Source organism: Canis aureus, chromosome 26, assembly GCF_053574225.1.
Source record: "Canis aureus isolate CA01 chromosome 26, VMU_Caureus_v.1.0, whole genome shotgun sequence".
Lineage (NCBI taxonomy): Eukaryota > Metazoa > Chordata > Mammalia > Carnivora > Canidae > Canis > Canis aureus.
In genome coordinates, this window is record NC_135636.1 from 44,343,711 (window position 1) to 44,366,777 (window position 23,067).

The window sequence follows — 23,067 nt, forward strand, 5'->3', positions numbered from 1 at the left end:
TGTCATACAGGGCTGTGGGGGGTGCTACTGACATCTAGTGGGTAGAGGCCGGGGATGCTATTAAACATCCTACAATGTACAACTCAGCCCCGCAACTGAGGATTGCTTGTCCCAAAATGTCAGTAGCATTAAAGATCAAAAGACACCCTGAGCCTGGCCCTTCTAAGAATGTGAGTTTGCATTTCCAGCAATTTCAGGCAAGACTAATAATATAAATCATTTCTAAAAGGCTAGTCTTTACTTCTCTGTGATTCTTTGAGAAGGTTGGGCCGTGAGACTCCATGACTCACTGCGACAGCAGCATCTAATAGTTGGAGACTTGTTACGTGCCAGGTACTGACCAAGTAAATTGACAGATACAAACTTGGTTAAGACTCTTAACAACTTTTCAAAGTAGGTATTATGATGATGGAGTTTAAATTACGTTGTTTTTATGGCAGAGGACAGAAACACTTCTCAAACAGATTTTGAACAGGAAGCTCTTTTATTAGCACAAGTATAGATCTTCCTCAGCATCTGATGGGGTTACCTCCTGATAAACCCATCGTAACTTGAAAATGTAGTAAGTCACAAATGCATTTACTACATTTAACCTACCATCCATCATAGCTTCCCCCAGCCTGTCTTAATGCGCTGGGAACGCATACTTGAACCTACAGTTGTGCAAAATCATCTAACACAAATCCTACTAAATCCTAATTAAAGTGTGGAATATGTCATGTAATGTACTGAGTACTGTACTAAAAGAGAGAGAGACAGATGGCTGTAAGGGTCTAGGATGGTTGTTGACCCTGGTGACCATGGGGCTGACTGGGAGCTTCTGCCCAGCATCATGGGAGAGGAGCAGACTAGACTGCATATCACTAGCCCAGGGAAAGATCCAAAAATCAAAATTCCAAAAATGGTTTCTGCTGAATGCGTATCCCTTTCACATCATTGTAAAGTTGAGAAATTGTTAGTCAAACTATCATAAATCAGATATTGTTTGTATTTAGATGTTGAAGCAAGACAGTCCGGGTTTGAATCCTGACTCCATACTAACTAGCCCTGTGACATTGAGCAAGTTATCAATACTCTTTGGACCTCTGTTTTCTCATTGGAAAATGGAAGACTAAGAACATCTCCCTCATTGGATTATTATGAAGATTTTTTCAAGTCAGTGCATGAAAAGTGCTCATGATATCTGGTCCATAGTAAGTATTCAGTAAATGTTAGTGTTAAACTCCTGCTGTTTTATTATTATTGTTGTTGTTGTTGTTGTTTTATTGTTATTGTTGTTATTAGTTGTTATTATTGTTGTTATTATTCCCCATCGTCCCCCTCCTGTCTCTCCCTCTCCCTTCCTCCTACTCTCTTTCTCTCCCCCTCCTCCTCCTCTTCCTTCTTCTTCTTTTCAAGTCAATACTCACGCAGTGATTAGGAGTGTTTGTTCCAAGTATTCAAAGCATTTCATCAAATCTCTTGCTATCACTGTCTCATTTGTTCTCAGCTTTTACTTCCTCTGTTTCTCAGGGCCTTTGCCACGTGTTGACAATATAGCCATGAACATGTTCATACCCTAGAAGTTCAACAAAAGCAGTTAGGTCCCAAAATAGTCCAGAGCTGCTTCTTGTTGGCCCAGCTTGTGTCATCCTTAAACAAATCAATGTCACTGGGTGGGGGAAGTTCCTGGGCTATGTGTCCATCCCTGGACCTGGTGAAGGAGCCAGCCCCTCTCATACCATATGCATGGAGAGTGGGGAAGACTGACTCACCAAAGGAAAATGATCCCTTTGCAGTTTCACAAAGAAGGAGATGGAATCCGAGAAGGCAAAAATGGCAGCACTACAACCATTCCCAGTTTACAGAAAACTCTCTCCATAAGATAAAGGAATTTTTACAAGGAGGCAAAGCTAGTAAGTGTAGGAAGAATTTACTTCCCAACTTCTTAACATTCAGGAACAATTCGGCATTAGGAAAACCTATATTATTAGATCAAAAGAAAAATGTGTCACCATAGATGCTGAAAGGCTTTTGATAGAAGTCAATATCCTTTCTTGATAGATAATCCCTTCTAGCATTAAACTTAAAAAGCTATGGGACAGACTTTGAAGAAGATGACTTTAAATTGCTTCTAAGGGAGTTAGAAGAAGACTTTTAAAAAATGGATATTGGCATGATTTTTAAATCTATATATTTAACATGATTTCAGTAGAAATGCTATCACTTTTCTTGAGCTGGAAGATCTAATTCTAAAGTTCAATAAAAAATATATAAATAAGAAGAGTCAGGGAAATTCTGCATTGTATTCTAACACTACGTTGGCAAAAAAAAAAAAAACACTATGATGGCAAAACCATGGTGGTTCTGATGCAGAATAAATACATCAATGGAATAGAATAAGGTTAGAAAATAGGCACAAATAAATATGGACATTTATTATGTACAAGAGTGACCCTGAAATAAGTTTGGAAAAGATTCATTATTCAATATGTATTATGAAGACATCTGAATAGCCATTTGAAAAAAAAAATCCTTCCTCACTCCACTAAAACTTATACCAGATGTTCAAGCATTTAAATGCAACTTCTTAATGGAACCTATTATTTTCTAGAAAATATGGAAGAAGGTTTTTCATTGTTGCAGGATGAAAAAAAACTCTTGGTCTTATCCAATGTAATCCTGTTAAGATGAGGTTATAATACATTAAGATGGGCCTTAATGACTAATGTCTTTGCAACAGGAAGGAAATTTGGATGCCCAGATGCTCAGGGAAGAAGGCCATGTGAAGACAAAGGCAGACCCTGGAGATGCTATCACAGCCAAGGTTCACTAAGAATTACTGGTAATCACCGGAAGCTGGAAGAAGACAGGATTTTCCCAAGAGCCTTTGGGGAAAACATGACCCTGCCCACCACCTTGATTTGGAACCTCTACCCTCCAGAACTGTAAGAGAATAAATTTTGTTGTTTTAAGTCACCCCGTTGTGGTCATTTATTATATCAGCCCTAGCAAGCTAATACAAATATTTATAAAGAATTTGCGTGGGGGAGAACGATACCGAAAACAAAACTAAGAGGCAAATGGGAAACATAGTTGTAACTCATATGATGAAGGACTAGTTTCCTTAATAAGAACTCCTATAAATCAGTATTTTTCAAAAAGCTGACCACTTAATAGAAAATGGGCACATGAAGTTCTGTAATGAAGTTATTATTGCTTTGTTGGGAGAATTAATTTATGTGGGACACAAAGTGATAATCTCATGGGTGGCCTCAGATCTTCCCTTTTACCCACTTTAAGCCCTTATATAGCATCTCACCACATTCTTTCTCGTTGCTTTAGCGACTAAGTAGTTTTTGCTGAAGAGTTTTTAGGGAAAAAAAGGAAAAGGATATACATCACATACCATGTAGCAAAACATCACTTTATTTTATTTTATTTCATTTATTTATGTATTTTAAGTTTTTATTTCAATTCCAGTTAACATATAGTGTAATATTGATTTCAGGAGTAGAATTCAGTGATTCATCACTTAAATATAACACCCGGTGCTCATCACAAGTGCCCTCCTGAATGCCCATCACCCAGCTGCCCCATCCCCCCAACCCCTTCCCCTCCAGCAACCCACACTTTGTTCTCTATAGTCTCTTATGGTTTGCCTCCTTCTCTCTTGCCCCCCTTTCCCCTATGTTCATCTGTTTTGTTTCTTAAATTACACATGAGTGAAATCATGTGGTATTTGTCTTTCTCTGGCTGACTTATTTTGCTTAGCATAATATACTCTAGCTCATTGCAAATAACAAGATTTCATTCTTTTTGAAGGCAGAGAAATATTCCATTGTATTTGTATACCACTTCTTCTTTAACCTTCATCAGTTGATGGACATTTGGTTTTTTTCCATAATTTGGCTTTGTTGATAAAGCTGCTATAAAACAGCAGGATGCATGTGCCCCTTTGAATCAGTATTTTTGTATCCTTTGGATAAATACCTAATAGTGCAATTGCTAGGTCATAGGGTAGCTCTATTTTTAACTTTTTGAGGAACCTCCACACTGTTTTCCAGAGTGGCTGTGTCCATTCGTGTTCCCACCAACAGTGTGAGGGGGATGGCCTTTCTCTACATCCTCACCAATACCTGTTGTTTCCTGTCTTGTCAATTTTAGCCATTCTGACAGGTGTGAGGTGGGATCTCATCGTGGTTTTCATTTGTATTTCCCTGATTATGAGTGATGTTGAGCATCTTTTCATGTGTCTGTTAGCCATCTGGATGTCTTCTTTGGAAAAAATGTCTATTCATGTCTTCTGCCCATTTCTTAAGTGGATTATTTGTTTGCAAAGAGTCATTTTTAAAAATCACTTTTCAAATCTGTTCTTTCCTTAAATTCTACTCTGGGCACCAGTGTCTTTTAGTTTTCCTCCTTTTTTCCTTCTGGCCTATATAATTCCCAACCCTGACTTTCAAATATTTCCTTTTTCCCCTAGTAACTTATCCCTCAGCCTGCATACCAGCCAGCAAAATAAAAGCTGAGCAGTTAGCTGGTCCATCCTTAGAAAACCTTCCAGGGCCAACCACTGTCAATCTCATGGGGTTTCATTGATCCAGTCATATTGCCTTTTCATGGAGCAGAGCAGGGGAGAACTCAGATCTTCCCCCAGATAGCCACAAATCAAGGCTGGCTTCCTAGGTGCCCAACTTGGGCAACTGTACCAGGCCTACAGTCAGAAACACCACATGCTTGGCTTAATGCTCTGTTTTTATTGTTGAAATTCCTATAATTTTTGAACAAGGGGCTCCACATTTTCATCCCCAACAGGCCCCACAAAGTATATAGCCAGTCCTGACAAAGAAACTATTGATCAGGGGCTCCTGGCCCACTCAGTAAATCATGTGACCCTTGATTTTGGGATCGTGAGTTTGAACCCCATTGTGAGTGTAGGGAGAACTTAGATTTTTTTTTGAAAAAGAAACTATTGAATAAATGGATATTATTATTATTACTCAAAGCACAAATGCGTTATCCTCTGAATGGTCCAAGAGAGAGAGCCTCTCAGATCTTGGTATTAAAAGAAAAGGCAAATGGGGAGGAGAGAAAAAAAATTAGCTTCATGAACTCAGAAGCCAGGAAAGCTGGCACCATTGCCTTTAGCAAGATGCTATCTGACATCTTTTGGCTGAATGCGTCCTTTTGTGGGGTGATTAAACAGCAAATATCTCTGAGTAGCATAATGTTTATTAGACATTGCTCTGTTAGGGCAGCTTGTGTTTTCCTTGTATTCTGTTTCCGTGTTCAAGTGTGTGCAATTTGTTGATTTAAATAAAATTTAAAATAAGCCATGCTGCTTGAAGAGCTGCTGACAGGGCCTCGTGGAAAACTTTGAGAGATTTTTTTTTTTATTAGGAAACAATTCTGCATGTGTGTCATGATTTTCTGTACCATGCCTCTCCTTCCACCCCCTCCCTGCTCTCAGGCGTGCAGGACAGCAGCCTCCAAACCAACACATCTACTTCTTGGTGTCCTTCTGGCTTCCTGAAGTATTTCTATCCAGGAGGCAAGGATTCTGTTTGTCCACCCCTGTCCCTCAGGTTATTGGAGAAAAGGGACAAGCCAACCCAGAACAAGGGCCATCTACATTTAAACACCACACTGTACATTTTAATATAATATAACATAGTAACACATGTTATACGCTTTGGACTTTCTGGAATGCCAATCATCCATTCAATTAATACTTGATTTAAAAATTAACTGATGGCAAAATATGGAGAAATAAGTCATCTTTCAACCACTAGATAGAATGCCAATAAAAATATAATGGGACGCCTGGGTGCTCAGTGGTTGAGCACCTGCCTTTGGCTCAGGGTGTGATCCCGTAGTCCCGGGATCAAGTTCCACATCGGGCTCCCCGCAGGAAGCCTGCTTCTCCCTCTGCCTTTGTCTCTCCCTCTCTCTCTGTGTCTCTCATAAATAAACTAAATCTTTTTTTAAAAAATTAAAATAAAAATACAAAATCTATGTGCCATTGACTTGACTTGGCCACTGATGATCTTGACTAAGCCATTTGCTCCTCTGCTGTGGCCTAGAGAACCCTTCACACCAGGACACAAGGGGACATGTGCATTCCTTCGGGAAGGTGCAATAACTGGAAGGTTATTGTCCATCACAGAGGAGATGGTGAAATAAAGCATGAAAGAATGAAATGGGGTGCTGTGATAAAAAAAAAAAAAAACAAGAAGGATCTCTATGGCCCTACATAAACAAGTCCTTAAGACATATTTTTGAGAGGAAAAAAAGCAAGTTACAGGAGCATCTGGGTGGTTCAGTTGGTTAACCATCCAACTCTTCATTTTGGCTCAAGTCATGATCTCAGGGTCATGAGATTGAGCCCCACATCAGGCTCCATGCTCAGTGAGGAAGTCTACTTGAGGATTCTCTCCCTCTACTTCTACCTCTCCTCTGCTTAAATAGATAAATCTTTTTAAAAGAGCAATTTGGGATCCCTGGGTGGCGCAGCGGTTTAGCACCTGCCTTTGGCCCAGGGCATGATCCTGGAGACCCGGGATCGAATCCCACGTCGGGCTCCCAGTGCATGGAGCCTGCTTCTCCCTCTGCCTGTGTCTCTGCCTCTCTCTCTCTCTCTCTCTCTCTCTCTGACTATCATAAATAAATAAAAATTAAAAAAAAAGAGCAAGTTGCAGTAACACGACTCACCTTTCTAATAATCAAAACTTTCTAAAAACACAACGGTATTTTGTAGGTTCCACAGGCACATACATGTCCATGAAAATCCTTAGAAAGTCGAAGAAAAAGCGAATTGATATAGAGGTTACCACACAAAGCGGGGAGGCATCACAGCAAGGGAGATGCTAAAAGGAACTTTATTTGTGCTTGTGACATCATACTTCATGTGAAATTTTATGCGTTTACTATTGTTTAATGACAATATTTTTAGCTGACACAAAAACGTGTCTGCTATAAAATTCAAGGAGTTACAGTCCAGGAGTCAAAATCCAAGGCGTTAATATTACCTAAGTGGTTCTCTATATTTAATACTCTATGGATCAATTATATGTTATAAGCATGTAGATTTGGTATGTGACACAGTATCCCTGGATTTCTTCACATGGAATTTCTGAGGATTCTTGCAGAGTACTCCATACATTTGCAACTATTGAAACGAATGTCTAGTCCAGGAACGAAACCTGCACTGGGCCGCAGAGTACAGCCGTGACCATGCAGGGGGCGGGGGTGTCCCCAGCTTCAAAGAGCTTCTGGGACCATTGCCTGAGACCCAGGGAGTCAGAACTTGCAAACATGAGGCGTGGAAATCAGCAGTTCTCTTAAGCTTCCTGGAACTCCCTATGCCTACCAGTGGGTAGGGTAAGCAGCTTCGTGTCATCTCCCCAGCCCCTAATACATGATCCTACTTTGCTTCTTCACAGCTTTGCCATTTTCTTACTCATTTATTCATTCATTTATCTTTCTGCCCACCCGGACTCCTTGTGGGGACAGTCCATGTCTCTGTTGTCACCATTGCCGGGCACCCAGCGGCATGCCTGGCATGTTACTATCCAGTAAACATCTGGATACCACTGACGTGTGTGCATGAATGCATGAAAGCTGGACAGATTCATTCCCTCCCATCGCCTAGAGGTGGAGGTCCCCGTGTGGCTATTTTACCACCTCCTGTCATACCTGAAGTCTAATTTAGAGAAGAAAATGATGTAAATAATTAGAATTGCCACTCATTAAGAGTCCTACTATGTGCTACTTGCTCTATAGGATTTTGTTTCCTGAGCATCCTTTTCCTGTTGCTATTGCTACATAGCAAATCACCCCAAATTTAGTGGCATAAGGCAATTGTTTTCCTTTGTTCTCAGATAGTGTGGGTGAGGAAGCTGGACAGAGCACAAAGGATGACCAGCCTCTGCTTCACCGTGTCGGGGGCATCTACTGAGAAGACTGGGACACTCAGGTTAACTGGCGATTGGGAGCTGAAATGATCTGGAGTGGCTTCTCTCGTGTGGCTGATGGTTAATGCTGGGTGTTGGTGGGACTTCAGCTGGATTTATTGATTGTAACAACCTCACGTTGGCTTCTCCACACGGCTGCTTGGGCTGCCTCACAGCATGGCAGCCCCAGGGTATTTGCACTTCTTCCGTAGGGTCAGGTGAATGCCTCATCTCACAAGACAGAAGCCACAACACTGTTTGCGCCCTATGGTCAAAAGGCACACAGCTTCACTCCCACCACATTCTGTTGGTTACGAGTCACAAGTCTGCCCAGACTCAAAGGAAGAAAAATTAGACTCTCCTTCTGGATAAGGCAGTGGGTGCCTTCTAGAAATCGTAGCACCGGAGATATTCGCACTGCCGTCTTTGGGAAACACAATCTGCCACACCCACCTAACATCCCTGCAAATAGGTGTGAATAATCCATTTCATAGATGAAGGAGCAGATGCAGAGAAGACATAATTTGCTCAAGTCAAACAGCCAGACAATAAGTGGCTGAGCAAAGATTCAAACTCCGGTCCTCTCGTCCCCAGATTTCCCTCTCCCCCACACATCACTGCTGTCATATCAGGTGGAGATTATGTGTTTCATCCTTCCCTGATTGTTTGTCAGGGAGACATACCCAGATCCCAAATGTTGCCTTACACAGAGGTTGTGTCTTCCTGCAATTTACCAACAGCATTGCCGGTGCAATAACCTGAGCTTCAGTAGTTGACATTGAAATGAGTCCCCTCTGAAGGTCCAGAGCAATTGCTATTAAGGGACCAGACTTTGAGCAGAGTTTGCAACTTCAGGATGGCAGCCTATCCACAGCGATCGTTGACGCTGGTGAAAAATGATCTTCCGCCTTTGTGACACTATTATTTGGGTATTTACCACAAAGGCCCTTAAATGGGCCCTTTTCGATCAGAAAAGAAGAAATAAGCTGGTGGGGGGGGGGCTGTGGGGGGAGAATGGCTAAATTTAAATGTAACTGCTCACATTGTTTTGTCCTTAGATGGATGGTAGGTCTTTCTCATTATTCACCAAGCACAGACATGCAACCAAGAGCGATTTGGCAACTTGCGAAGATAAATCACAACCAGGATGGCTGCTGTCACTGTCATAGCGAGAGCATGGCTCTAGAGGCGACAGAGTGTGGGAGCAAGTACGCATACCGGCCCCACTGGTGCACAGGCAGGGAGAAAAAGTAGGACCCAGAGAAAGGAAAACAGAAGAAAAGCAATAAAAATTCCATGTCTCCCTCTACGTTGTTCCCAAGTGCCATGCTTTCGAGAGAACTAATGTTTTTGTGAGTTCTCAACAGGTCAGAAAGAAGACAGATGGCAGGTTACTGGAACAGGCTTGGGGGGGCGGGGCGGGTGCAGGTTATGAATTTAACCATCCAACAAGAAGAAAACACATATTCAATATGTAGCTTAGGAGAAGATGGAAGAAAGCATCCAGACACTCAAAGAATCTGAAGGGAGTTGTATTTTTAAGATATTTTTAGATGAAATCTTTTACACATGGCACAAAGCTGAGAGCCTCCCAAATTATCTTTGCCTATCCTATTTTTACAATCTACATTTTTGTGCCGATAAGAGCAACATCTTCTAATAATATAAATTTTAGCAAATATAGAAAAATGTATAAAACCCCATAATCTTTTCATCCAGGAGCAACCAATATAAATATTTTGTTAGGCAGCTTTCTGGTGTTCCCTTGTGTGTATATACACACAACTACGTGTGTTGCAAAAGTGGCCTCACCGGAAACCTAATAGTTTGTGACCTGCAGTTTGTCCTTCATATATCATCAGTGCCTTTATGTGTCAATAGGTAAACATTTACATAATCATGTTTAATAGATGCGCGATTTCCCATTGCGATATTATCTAACCAGCCCACTATTTGCTACATGGTTAAGGTTGTAAATTTTTTATTGTAAATAATAATATAAGAGCATCCTTGCCCATATATCTTTGTGCATTTATTTGCTCGTTTGATCTGGATACATTTCTCAAAGTGGATTTTCTTAAGAAAGGGAGACACATTATTAACGAGTTTCAAACATATTGTTAAATTGTTATCTTGGCAAGTCGTACCAAGAGTTATCTAAAGTTGTCCAAGTTAAAAATTAATGCAATTTGCATATTTTTTTCCTCACTTTCTCTCTCCTTCCTGTCTCTCTCTCCCACCCCTCCGCTTGCCTCTTTCTCCCTTCAGTAGTGAATCAGTGACTACTAGGGTGAAACATTTTATTCCACCCATGTTGCTTTCAGATTAAGGCAGTAGTCAGCCAACCACGGCCTATGGGCCAATTTGGCAGCCCCCCACCCCCACCCCTGTCTGCTTTCGTTCAGCCTATGAGCTAAGAAGACCGTTTATATTTTTCATGTTTAATAAAAAAGAAAACCCAGAATAATATATCGTGATACATAAAATCACATGCAAGTTAAATTCAAGGTTCATAAATAAAGTTTTATTGAAACACAGTCACTCCCCTTTGGTTTACATATGGTCTATGGCCACTCTGGCCTTAAAACAGCAGAGCTGAGTTGTTGGTATATGTGCTGCTGAAGCGAGCACAGTTGGGACAGAGACTGGATGGCCCACAAAGCATCAGAAGGTCAATAGTCGCCTGATGCTGTATCACAACGCCTAGGTCATTCAGCTCACTCCATCTCATCACGTAGGCTTTGTACCATCCTACATCATCACAAAAAGAAGGGTGAGTACCATATAGTAAGATATTTTGAGAGAGAGAGAGACTATATTCATATAACTTTTATTACAGCATACTATACTTGTTCTATTTTATAATCATTAGTTACTGTTGTTTATCTCTTACTATGCTCAGTTTATAAATTAAACTTACTCATATCATAGGCACTTATGTATAGGAAAACACATTGTGTATAGAGAGTTTAGTACTGTCCATGGTTTCAGGGATCAATGGGAGTCTTGGATAGTATCCCCCACAGACAAGGGAAACGAGCTTTTCTGCTCTGCTTTCTACATCCTCGCATCCTCTCATTTAGCCTGTCCTAGCTTGAGTGCCACCAACTCAGAGACGCCTGCCCTGACACCCCATCTGGAGGACACCCTGCTATGATTTGCCAAAATCGCCCCATGTATTTCTTCCATTGCACTAAACATCAAGATTATTCTTTATTTGTTCATGTATTTGTTATCTCTACCGCACTCCACCCCCCCCGCCCCGACATCTCATTTAAAACGTAACCTCCATGAAGGAAGGGACTTGTGTGTCTTGTTCATCAATGTTTCCAGCACTTGCCTAGCATCAGTGTGAGTGAATATGGGTCCTGACCCTCAAAATACCCATAATTTTGCCCCCCATCAAGGCAATGTCTGCTCCCTCTTTTCTTTGATCTCTGCTTCCATCACACTGAATTCTTATCACTTCCTTGACACACACACACACACACACACACACACACTTTTTTTTTCCTCCTTCACACAAGTCATTTCTTGACCTAATGCATCCCTCATCCTCCCCACCCCCAGCCCTTCTTCTTCTGGCCCAATCTTCTGTTGCTTGCCTTTCAGTGTCCGCTTCTAAATCAGCTCCTTCCGGATACTCTCCACCCCTCGGTGCAGGTAGTTGCCCTGCCTTAGCACTCCTATGCTCTACATCCTGCTCACCCCCGAAGGTTGTCCTTGCCTGCTTAATTGCCTGTCTCTCCCATTAGAATAGGCAGCAAAGGACCCAGCACAGAAACTGGTGCAAGGTAGGTCTTCAGTTGATGTGTTTTTAACTAATGGATAAATACACATCAAATAATCATTTTCTCTAAGATAATTATTGTAGGATCTCACTCATGTGGAATTTAAGAAACAAAAACAGGATCATAGGGGAATGGAGGGAAAAAATAAAACAAGATGAAATCAGAAAGGGAGACAAACCGTAAGAGACTCTTAGTCATAGGAAACAAACTGAGGGTTGCTGGAGGGGAGAGGGGAAGGGGGACAGGGCGACTGGGTGGTGGGCATTAAGGAGGGCACATGATGGAATGAGCACTGGGTGTTATGTAAGACTGAGGAGTTGCCGACCTCTACGTCTGAAACCAATAATACATGATATGTTAATTAATTTAATTTAAATTTTTAAATGATTCATCCAAAAAATGATGAAAATTGTTTTCTCTCTAACTAAAAAAATAACCCACATCTTTTACTGCAGAGAACAAACATGACTCATTAAATGGACTAAGAGCTCCTTTTCTCCATATGTAAAATCTTTCCATTGGAAAAGATGAATGGAAGAGTCACAGACCATGCATAAACAATTTACAGAATAAATATATTTTATAAAAATTTATATTACAAGATACTTCATACCTGACTCAAGAAGAATGTGAATTAAAATTTAACCAAGAGACCATTTTTCCTTTCCCAGTTTGCAAACATCACAAAGTTTGATAAAACCCTCTCTCATTTATGACGGATGGCAATGTAAATCCCACAACCTCTATAGAGGACAATTTGGCAATATTTATCAAAATTACAAATGCACTTACCCTTTGCCCCAGCCAGCCCACTTCTAGGTATTTATTCTACCGACATCCTCCCATGTGTGTAGAATGACATGCATTCAAGGTTATTTACTGCAGGGTGGTTGGTAAGAGCAAAAGTTTGGAAATTCCCTAAATGCCTCCAGGTTCGGAAAACTTAATGAATATTTTATGCTAGAGCCATATATTGGAGTGTATTGCATTTGTTTTCTATTTTTAAAGAGCTAGTTCTTTATTAACTGATATGGAATCATTTCCAAGATAGATTTTAGGATAAAAAAAAAAAAAGCAAGGTGGGAAACGATGTGTGTCCTGTATTACCATGCGTGTAGAAATGAAGCGAAAAAGAGCATGTGCATGTGCTCCTACTTGGGTGTGTGTGCATTTATTTGTGTAGGAAAACATATCCAGTGAAGGAGAGATTTGAGAGAAGGCTTGCAGAAAGGCCAAGAGGTAGGATGGGAGGAAGCTTTTTGGCTCTGAATGACTTAATTTTGAGTTTGGAACAACTGCGTGGCTATATTATCAAGTCAAACATGGAGAAGAGAGAAAGAGAAAGGAAAGGTCAGGAGAGAAAGGAAGGTGAGAGAGAGAGAAGTGGGTCTTAGACCAGGTAGTAGAATCTCAGCTGCTCATGGTAATGAGGCTAAGCATCTCCAACTTCCCCAGTGGCTTATAGCAAAGTAAGAAAATTAGAGAGACAAGCCCCAGCCTCCTGCCTCTTTCATGAGGCTCCCAGTTTCTCTGATGATTCTGCAGTAATTAGGGAGAGCTGATTCAAGCCTCTAAGCCTCATCTGTCTGCCCACCCGAGGGACGGATCCCACCACCTGCATAGCCATCTAGAGAGAACCCGCCAGATCCTCTCCCCGGCAGCTGGGGAGCCACAGCCCCTGTTCCTGGGGAGGGCTCTGTGATGTTGATTGCTACAGCAGCTACTGTCATAGCTCACTTCAGCAGAAAGGATTAGACTGTCCTGAATATGTCAATCAGATATCAAAGATAAATGAAGTTTGAAAAAATAAAATGTGCGATTTATTTTTAAAAAATAGTCTTTGGGAGACACCCAGAATGCACTTTGAAAAATCTAAGGGAAATATGTCATGAAAACAAATCTGCACGCTGCGGTCCAACTTTAATTTTTCACTGATAACGCTCAAGCAGGCTGCAGCCTGGCCAATAAATAAAGATTCCCCCCTTCTTAATGGTCTCCAATTTCCATTTGCCAGGTCTGAGGGCCTGCTCCGGAAGAGGCTCTCGTCCCCTCCTCTCAGCTCTGCCCACCTGCCCTTCCCAGGTGTCCTGGCCCCCAGTGCTGGGCCCAAGGACATCCTATCCCTGCAGCTCCGGGGAAAGGCATTCGCCAAGGCGTCTGCTAAAGCTGCCTTGGCATTGCTCACCGGTTGGGCTTGGTGATGTTTGGGGTTTTAATTCACTTTACTAAAATTGCCTTTCATTCACTTGGTGACAGGTAGTTATTTGTTTTCAGGGTTCCATTTGACATTTATTGTTAGCGCAAAACACTAATAATAATAATTAGCGCCTTTTTAGAGTTGTCTGGGGTTTTCGTGCTGCTGCATTGTTACTATAAAACATCCCGATGCTTTGCTGTATATAAGATAGTATGATGGTATTTAAATGTAACAAAGGGGTTTATTATACTCAGGCCAGATTGCAGTATCTCTGAGCCCCCCTCCCCCGTGAGTAAGCCAAGACTTAATATCCTCTAAACTTGTCTGTAATGCTAATACCTTTTTTTTTTTTTTTTTTTTTTTTAAGGAGGAAGAAAGTCTCAGCCAGCTATGCATGGTTTGGGTTTTTTTCCCTTACAAACAAGCAGGCAAAGGCAAATTGACAATTTATTCTCTAGAACTATGGTGTCCGATAAGATAGCCACCAGCTATATGTGACTATTCAAATCTAAAATAATAGAAATTAAACAAATTAAGTACTCCGTTTCTCTGTTGCACTATTCACTTTTCACGAGTTCAATAGGCACATATGACTAGTGACTACCATAAGGAACGGTGAGGCTGCAGAACATGACCATTATTGCAGAAAGCGCTTCTGGACAGTACTGTTCTAGAACCTTGCTACTTAAAAAGGTGACCCAAGGACCAGCAGCATTGACGTGACCTGGGAATTTGTTTAGAAATATAGTCTTGGAAAAAAAAAATATATATGTAGTCTTGGGGCATCTACGTGGCATACTCTGTTGAGCATCCAACTCTTGGTTCGGCCCAGGTATTTATTCTCAGGTTGTGATCTCAGCATCATGAGATGGAGCCCTGTGTCAGGCTTCATGCTCATCACAGGGTCTTCTTAGGTTTCTCTCTCCCTTTCCCTTTTCTCCTCCTGCCCCCACTCTCATATGCTCTCACTCTCTTGCTCTCTCTCCCAAATAAATACATAAATGTTAAAAAAAAAAAGAAAGAAAAGAAATATAATCATGTGATCCCCACCCCAGACCTAGTAACGAGATCCTCAAGTAACTTATTTGCATCTTGAAGTTTGAAAAGTACTGAAAACCTGTAACAAGAGGTTACAAAAAGTCAGAAGACTTTTTCTGTAAAAAAAAAAAAAAAAAAAAAGTTAGTAAATATTTGGGACACTATAGGCCACATAGTCTCTATCAAAACTACTCAATGCTGACATTGTTTTGAGAAATCAGCCCTTGGACAACATGAAAACAAATGGGTGTGGCTGTGTTCCAAAAAAAGTTTTATTTAAAAAACAAGTGGTAGGCTACATTTGGCCTGTGGTATATCATTTGCCAACTTGTGTTCTAGAATATTCTTTGGATGTCCCTTGTATTATATAATTCTCTGTGCTGGATGGATCTCAAAGATCAGCATCTCTAATCAAATATCTCGCCTGTGATCCTAGGAAAGATACTTTCCTGGAATGTCTCTGTTATGTCTCCACCCCTTGTTTCTAAAGAAAACTGACCAATCTGAGCCAATGGATAACGATAAAAAAAAAAGAATAAGCATGTTGGATAAAACAACCAAATTAATAACGAAAGGAGGAGGGTTGGTCTGTTCTTTCTCTACCAAATGTACCCTAGTTAAACAATAGAGTTTCTTGGGCTTTGAAGTGAGACTTCTAGGGCCAGTGTCAGGGTCAAGTCCTAGTTCTGACATGCACTCTGCCCACCGGAGGGAGTCCAAGAGGTCAAAGATGCGCAGGCCTTAAGATCTGGACTGGGTCCATCCCAGGTTGGCCTTCTACTTAGAAGATGTGTCCACATAAAAGAGAATACGCCCGCCAAGGTCCAGGCTGACCAGCTCAGAAGGGGCCAGTGTTTCTCCTAATCACACCAATCAGATAAGTGGTTCCCCCCAAATATGGCAAGGAAGAAAGAGCAGAAGTTCTCTTCTTCCCTTTTCTAAAAGCCTGAAATTCCTTCTCTGAGTCAAGATGGGAAGGCTGAAGAAGAGGAAACGTCTCTGAATCATTGACCATAATCCAATGGATTATCTCAAATCTCCCACCAGATGCAGAACACCTGCCATAGGTGTACAGTAGCCTCTGACTGATTATTTTAAATTTGAATTCCATGAGCCAGGAACATCTTAGTAGGAAACAGATACATACAATCAAGGAAATAGGGCAATTTCTCTGTGGATGTTTCTACCAAGGTCCGGATGGAAGACAAGCGTCCACTATTTCCCCTGTCAGAGTTTATCAAGACTAAAATTGAGATTGAGCACCAAGAATGTGCTTGGGACAGGTTGGTTGTTTGCAACCCAACACCCTGTGTTCATGCTCCCAAGTTACTATTTGTTAGCGAATCACAAAATACCTCAGACCCTATTCTCCTTACCTGAAATAGGAAACAAAAATATTATCCAGGGGCACCTGGGCGGGAAGTCAATGAGAATCTGACTCTTGGTTTCAGGTTGTGATCTCAGGATCGTGAGATCAAGCCCTGTGTCCGGCTCTGCACTCAGTGCAGAGTCTGCTTAAGATTCTCTCTCCCCTTCCCTCTTCCTCTCCCTCCTGCACACATATGCATACACATACATGTTCTCTCTCCTCTCTCTCTCTCTCTCAAATAAATAAATCTTTAAAAAAATATATGTATCTAGGGATCCCTGGGTGGCGCAGCGGTTTAGCGCCTGTCTTTGGCCCAGGGAGCGATCCTGGAGATCCGGGATCGAGTCCCATGTCAGGCTCCCGGCATGGAGCCTGCTTCTCCCTCCTCCTGTGTCTCTGCCTCTCTCTCTCTCTCTATGTCTATCATAAATAAATAAATCTTTAAAAAAATATGTATCTAGTCTGATGTTATCATGAGGAATAAATGAGATCATGGATAATAGATATCAAGCAATCGGTACCTGAGTTGGCACATAGTACATGTGCAGTAAACAACTCCTATGAAAAGTATGACATATGTCTTGAGTTTAATGTTTGACAAACACCCTTATATATGCTAACCACACAAGATAGGATTTAAAAGTCTCATTCTGTAGTTCATGATAGTGAGGGACAGTGTAGTGAAATCCCCTAGATAAGATCACAGTGATGGTAAAGGGTGGTGCTCAGATGCAGGCATTCTTTCTTTCCCTTTAGCTGTACCTAGTTTCTATTCAGATGTCCCTCTTTCATGGGTGCCTAGCTGGCTCAGTCGGTTAAGTGTCTGACTTCTGCTCAGGTAATGAACCCAGGGTCCTGGGATCCAGCCCCACATCTGGCTCCCTGCCCAGTGGGGAGCTTGCTTCTCCCTCTCCCTCTGCCCTTCCCCTTGCCTGTGCTCTCTTGCTCTGTCAACTAAATTAGATCTTTAAAAGTTTTGAAATAAGTCCCCTCTTCAGAGAGTCCTTCTGAGATGAAAACTGCCCTTCCACCACGCCATCATCACTTTTAATGTCATGAACTACTTTTTTAATGGCACTTAGTACTCCTTACCTCTATTTCATATATCAAAATATTTACTTTTTTGCACTTCTTTGTCTCCAGAATGTAAGCTCCCTGAAGACAGCATCTTGTAGTCACCTCTTTCCTTCTATCCTCTATAAAAGCACCCGTCACAGAAAATCAATGAATATTTTGTTAAACCAACAAACATAAGTCTGCAGAGTCACACCTGTATTAATTTTGCTTAACCACAGGCAGGTAGAATTGTAAACATTTCCTCCTCTCTTTTCTGTTACCTAAATTTTCCCACTTCAAAAGAGCAACAGTTACTCTTATAATTATGAAAAGCAATTAAATATATTCTATATTAAGTAAATATTCATAAATTCAGGGACCAGAATAGAATATAACCCTTCAAGGAGCCAGTAAATACCTTTCAATGGAAACTTTTCCACTGGAATTTCAATGATGATGTCTTTCTATTCCCTTTAAGGCCATTTTGAACCCTCCCCCAAAGGTATTGTAACTCAAAGTTTAGAAAAAGACAATAATGTTTACAAGAGTCAAATGTATAACTTCTTATGCTGGAGTTCACCAGAAGGACTTGGAAGAAAAATTCACTTTGCCTTGCCAGGATTTGGGATATATTAATCTTTTTATTTTCCCTTTCTTCTTTTTTTTTTTTAAACTAAAAAAGATCTTAAAGAAATCTCTCATGATATAGGCCCCTTCTCTTACTAGACTGCCATTTCTAAGTCCATTGTTGAAACTTAAACCTCTGTTTACCTCCAAAGTAATATTGACTGCAAGACAAAAAATGACTTTGGCATTTGCCAATATTTCTGGGTCTGTAAATCTTTGCAGGAGGAAGATGTCTGAGAAATAGTCCTTTGTACTTAGCTGACCTAAAAGAGATTCTTAGAAGAATCCCAAAGCCCAGTGGGAAAGAAATGATAATGACGTCATCCTGGCAGAATCACTTAGGAGCAGTGATTTATGTAGAACTTTGACCAAAAGTGAGAGAAATTCTCATGTAAGCCTAGAGCGGTTCTTCAACTAAGTCCGACCTAAGTCAGAATCTATGACACTGAAGTCCTATATTTTACCCACAAAACCACATATATTTTTTTTCAAAGCCATCCAAACTTATAAGGATTAGTGGCAAATACTACATCTGCTTATTTTCAGAATAAGATGTCAATTTAAGGAAATTTTTTAAACCAGGTCTGGTGAATATCACTTTCATGAAAGATTATGATTCTATGGAACAATTTTGTGTAGAAAATAGACAATTTGATGGAGAAATCTGAAATCAGCTTCTACATCCTTTTGAGGATTTTCCAGAAGACAATGTGTATTATGTTCTAATTGACGTGTCGGTGGAGGCATTGTAGACTTTGTGGGTAACTTGAAAAATACATTTTTAAACATATCTTGGAAACCTTAGCAGCACTAAAGTTAAGGAATGAATTCAAACGCTCTAAAAAGTATTCATTTGTTTTCTTCCCAAGTTTCCTGAAACAGAGTGCTCAGATGAAATATTTGACTACGCGAAACCATTTATTTTGGTAGCATTTCCACCATTAACCTTAGATCATCTCCTAAAGACAGCCAGGAAAGAAACAAATAAACACAGCTCATTCATCATAAGCACGATAATAGGACATTTTATAAACAGAGTGTTTTCCATCCAGAAAGAACCATGTAATTTTAGCAAGGCACACAGTGGGTATTACCCAGTTAAGTACAAAACACTTGCTTCAAAATATTTACTGATATTATTGATACTATAATTAGAAGAAAAGAATAAGAATAAGAATGAGAAGGAGAAGGAGAAGAAGAAGAAAAAGGAAGAAGAAGAAGAAAAAGGAAGAAGAAGAAAAGAGAAGAAGAAGAAGAAGAAGAAGAAGAAGAAGAAGAAGAAGAAGAAAGAAGAAGAAGAAGAAGAAGAAGAAGAAGAAGAAGAAGAAGAAGAAGCAGAAGCAGCAGCCTGAGACTCTTAACAATTGACCCAGAGCAGAGGGATGCTTGCCCGCCCCTCCCTTAATGATTCTCTGGTCCTGAAATTTACCAAAGTATAAGTAGAAATATTGGAATTAAACAATCCATAAGACTTTACTGAATACCTATGAATACTATGTTCCTAGCCTGTTCTAGGTAATTCAGTTGATTTAAATACTATATGTTATTTCTGCCATTTGGGAGAGGATACAAATACCTGTTCCCTCTCTTCCTGCCTCTATGGGGAATTAACTTTCCCTGGGAAAAAATGGTATTAGAATAACACTTCTTTTTTTCTATGCCTTCAGTTATATCTATCAACATCTAAATTGACTAAAATTAAGGTAAAGATCTTCATAAACATGGCTTATGCTTTATTCTTCTTTATCAGAGGCCAGCTAGCTCCCAGAATGGATACACACTATTCTTTCTCTCTTCCATGCAGTTTTTTCCCCCAAGGGTAAGGAGGTAGGCTTCGGCTTCTAGAGTCAGATCTGGAAGCTCATATTTCGTTCCCCACCATTTGGTGTTCAACAGGTATGAGGCAGTCTTTCTTTCAGATAGTTGAGCAAGTTCCATTAAAAACCCATTTTCCAGCAGAGATGGTTTCTAAACTATAGACTGAAGAGGTATTGAGCATCTAGATGACATTAGAATGGAAGCTCAGTGGGGGAAGGATGTTGTTTCCTTTTCCACCCCTGTATTCTGAGATTCTAGAACAAGACCTGCCATATAGTAAAGTGCTTAGTAATTATAATTTGAACAAATTATGTGTTGTTGCAGCTATAACCAAATTCTTCCATACATTCTGTTGTACTTTGATCTTCATGTCTCTGAATCTAGTGTCAATGTCTTAATTGGTTGTTTGGTGGGAGACACATGTGATTCATTGGCCCTTTAAATGCCACCATTCTCTCAATAGATCATGAACTGACTGGAAAGCAGACTTTAATGTAAAACAATCATGAGACCAAGGAGTATCATTTTATATAATACTGACCATTAGTATAATAGGAATTCAATCAGGAAAGAGAGATATCGATGAAAACTGTAGTGGTCCATAAATTGAGCTAAGTTTTAATTTAGACGTTCAGATAAGCAAACACACCAGAAACCCAATTTCACCGGCTAAAGAGAGGGTTCCCCTTCTATCTTACTTCTTGCTATATCATAGTATCTAGCACATAGCAGGTATTTACTAAACAATAGTTGAATGAATGAAGGAATGAATGAATGAATGAAAAGATGGTAAAATTAAGCCAGTCAGCTGAATAGGAGGTACAGAATGTTATTGGGGCATGACGGATCTGCATGTGAACCTTGGCTTCACTATTTACTAGCTTCATAATTAGGACAAAGTAGATTTAACACTTTTAGTCTGTTTTCTGATCTGGATAATGGTCATGAGAGAGTCTTCCTTATAGGGAAACTACAAGGATTTTATTGGATGCAGTGCTGGACACAGTGCCAACTGCCAGCTTCAGCTCTCACCCCCATCTGGGAATTGACTTCAACCAGTATGGTGTGCTACAACTGGCTCATATTGGCTTATGAGGGCAAGTTGTAGGCAACAATTGCCAACTCTGAGTTCAGCGGATTGTTTGAAGTCAGACATGGTAGGAGTATTTATACAAAGGATCAGCAGATTTTTTTTTTTACAGAGTCAGAAAGTAATAATTTCTGGCTTTGAAATAATCTCTGTTGCAATTAGTCAACTCTGCCATTACAGCAAAAGTGAATAGACAATATGTGAACGAATTGGTATGGCTGTCTTCCAATAAAACTTTATAAAATCAGTTGGTGGGCCAGCAGTCTAAAGTTTTCCAATCCTTATCTCCCTCATGAAAATTGGCAGCACTACTAAATCAGGCTTTTCCTTATTTACAGATTTTCAATTGTTAAACATTTACCAGTTCATCATTAGAAACTACCTCACCCAAGATCAAGGGCTTATATAGTGTTTAATTCACAGACACACAGTGCTACCAGAGGACACAGTAAGAGTCCCTTGAACACTAAGCTTTGGATTCCCTTTGGGCACTTTGAGCTTCTTATGTCAAAGGTCTGACAGGCCAGAAGTGGAGTCACTACCCTGGCTGAGAAAGTCAAGATGGCCATGGTCTTGGACCCTTCAAATGTGAGAGTCTGAGTCATGCCACTAGGTAAGCTACCTAGACTGGCAGAGATGCTAGCTGAGAGTAAGGGAATCTAAGAATAGACAGGAGACAATGAGGATCAGTTGTGACTTTAAAAGCAGCTGTGGTGGCAGCTGGTTCATTTTCCTAATCCCTCTCTTAATAGTTTTTCCAAGGCAAAGAGACCCACCAGAATCCTAGAACTACCTCTTCCAGAATTTACATAAAGAGGTGGACCTGAACTCAAGAGGTAGATTGTAGTGGGCACTGTGCTGCAGCACCTAGAACCCCCAATTAGAATTGAAGGTCCAATTTTCCCAGCTTCAAGAAGTGTTGATATCTCACAGTTCAGAGCTCTTGCTGGGAATTGACCTCAGGTGAAGGGAGTAAACGCCCAAGGTGACATCCCTTTCCAGGTAGCAAACTTAATCCGGTAACTGTTGGATGAGGGCATAAAAGAGCCAGCCCCTCCAGCCCCAACACATGACAACCCTGAAAGATCATCTCAGCTCAGAGTATTCTGTTGGATTCGCTAAGACCATTGTTGTGACTGCACCTAGCTCAAATTCTCTGTATAGCCAATCCTCCTCCCTTCCCTTCTCCTGTAGATGTTAAAATCAAGAGCACTCCCTAATAAATTTTCCCACTAATCTCAAAGTCAGCTTCCTGGAAACCTGATCTGAAACAGGATTAAATAAAATGATGTCCCTCAAGTACCTGACATTAAGAAGGATCTCACCATAGGTGGTGTTGATCTTCTAATATATCTAAGAAAATATGAGTTTCAATCAGCAGTATTAATAATAGCAATAATAACAACACCTATTATAACTAAGTGCTTACCCAATAGTAAAATAAGTGCTTTACATACGTTAACTCATTTTATCCTTTTAACAAGTCCATTATAATCCACATTTTATAGAAAAGTAAAGGAGGCACCTGGGAGTTAATTAATTTTTCCAAGTTCGTATGCTTATCCATTACACGTTACCAGCCTTTGTTTGGATGTGGCTATAAAAAGAGACATATTTGTACAAGAAGTTTAAGAATAATCTCCTGGCTTTTTAAGTTCTATCAGTCTAAAACTGAATCTTCTAAACATGGTAAAAATGTTCTGCTTTCATACTCCAACTCCTTCATATTCATTGAAAATTTTCACCTGAAGTTATTCTGAGAAGGAAAGAGGAGTTAGTCATTTAAAGAAACATATTACAAACAATAACCAATGTCTGTAAAATTTCTCATTTCTGGAAAATACATATATCATAGGCATACGGTGCTTCTGAGAAATAAAGTTGTCTGATGACTTCACATTAAACAGAGACCCCAACTTTTGTTGCACTTTGTCCTGGTAACAGCTGGCAGATGTTTGGCAACATGACTGAGCTTGACTGAATTTCAGCAATGATGATAGTATCAATATTCCTGATATTTCACGTAACTCAATGTAGTGAATTCAGTTAAGCCCTGTCAGTCTTGTATTCCGTGTTCCCCATAACCAATCAATACAAAAAGATTCTGCAAATGTTTAGTGAGTGTCCGATGTATGCTAGACACTGTT

The 23,067-nt window shown here is 40.3% G+C and overlaps 2 long non-coding RNA genes across 5 annotated transcripts in view; one reads left to right on the forward strand and one right to left on the reverse strand.

Moving 5' to 3' along the window:
• The window catches only part of LOC144298540 (uncharacterized), a 196,192-nt gene extending 186,324 nt beyond the window's left edge, over positions 1 to 9,868 (forward strand). Inside the window, exons 5-7 of one of the 2 annotated variants that reach the window (XR_013365470.1) lie at positions 996 to 1,193; positions 2,723 to 2,927; positions 7,863 to 9,868. This is a non-coding gene — a long non-coding RNA (uncharacterized LOC144298540). The remainder of the gene's footprint in view (positions 1 to 995; positions 1,194 to 2,722; positions 2,928 to 7,862) is intronic. The other variant, XR_013365469.1, reaches the window with a different exon arrangement.
• LOC144298539 (uncharacterized) overlaps positions 1 to 23,067 on the reverse strand; it is a 104,273-nt gene that overhangs the window by 30,293 nt on the left and 50,913 nt on the right. The window lies entirely within an intron of this gene.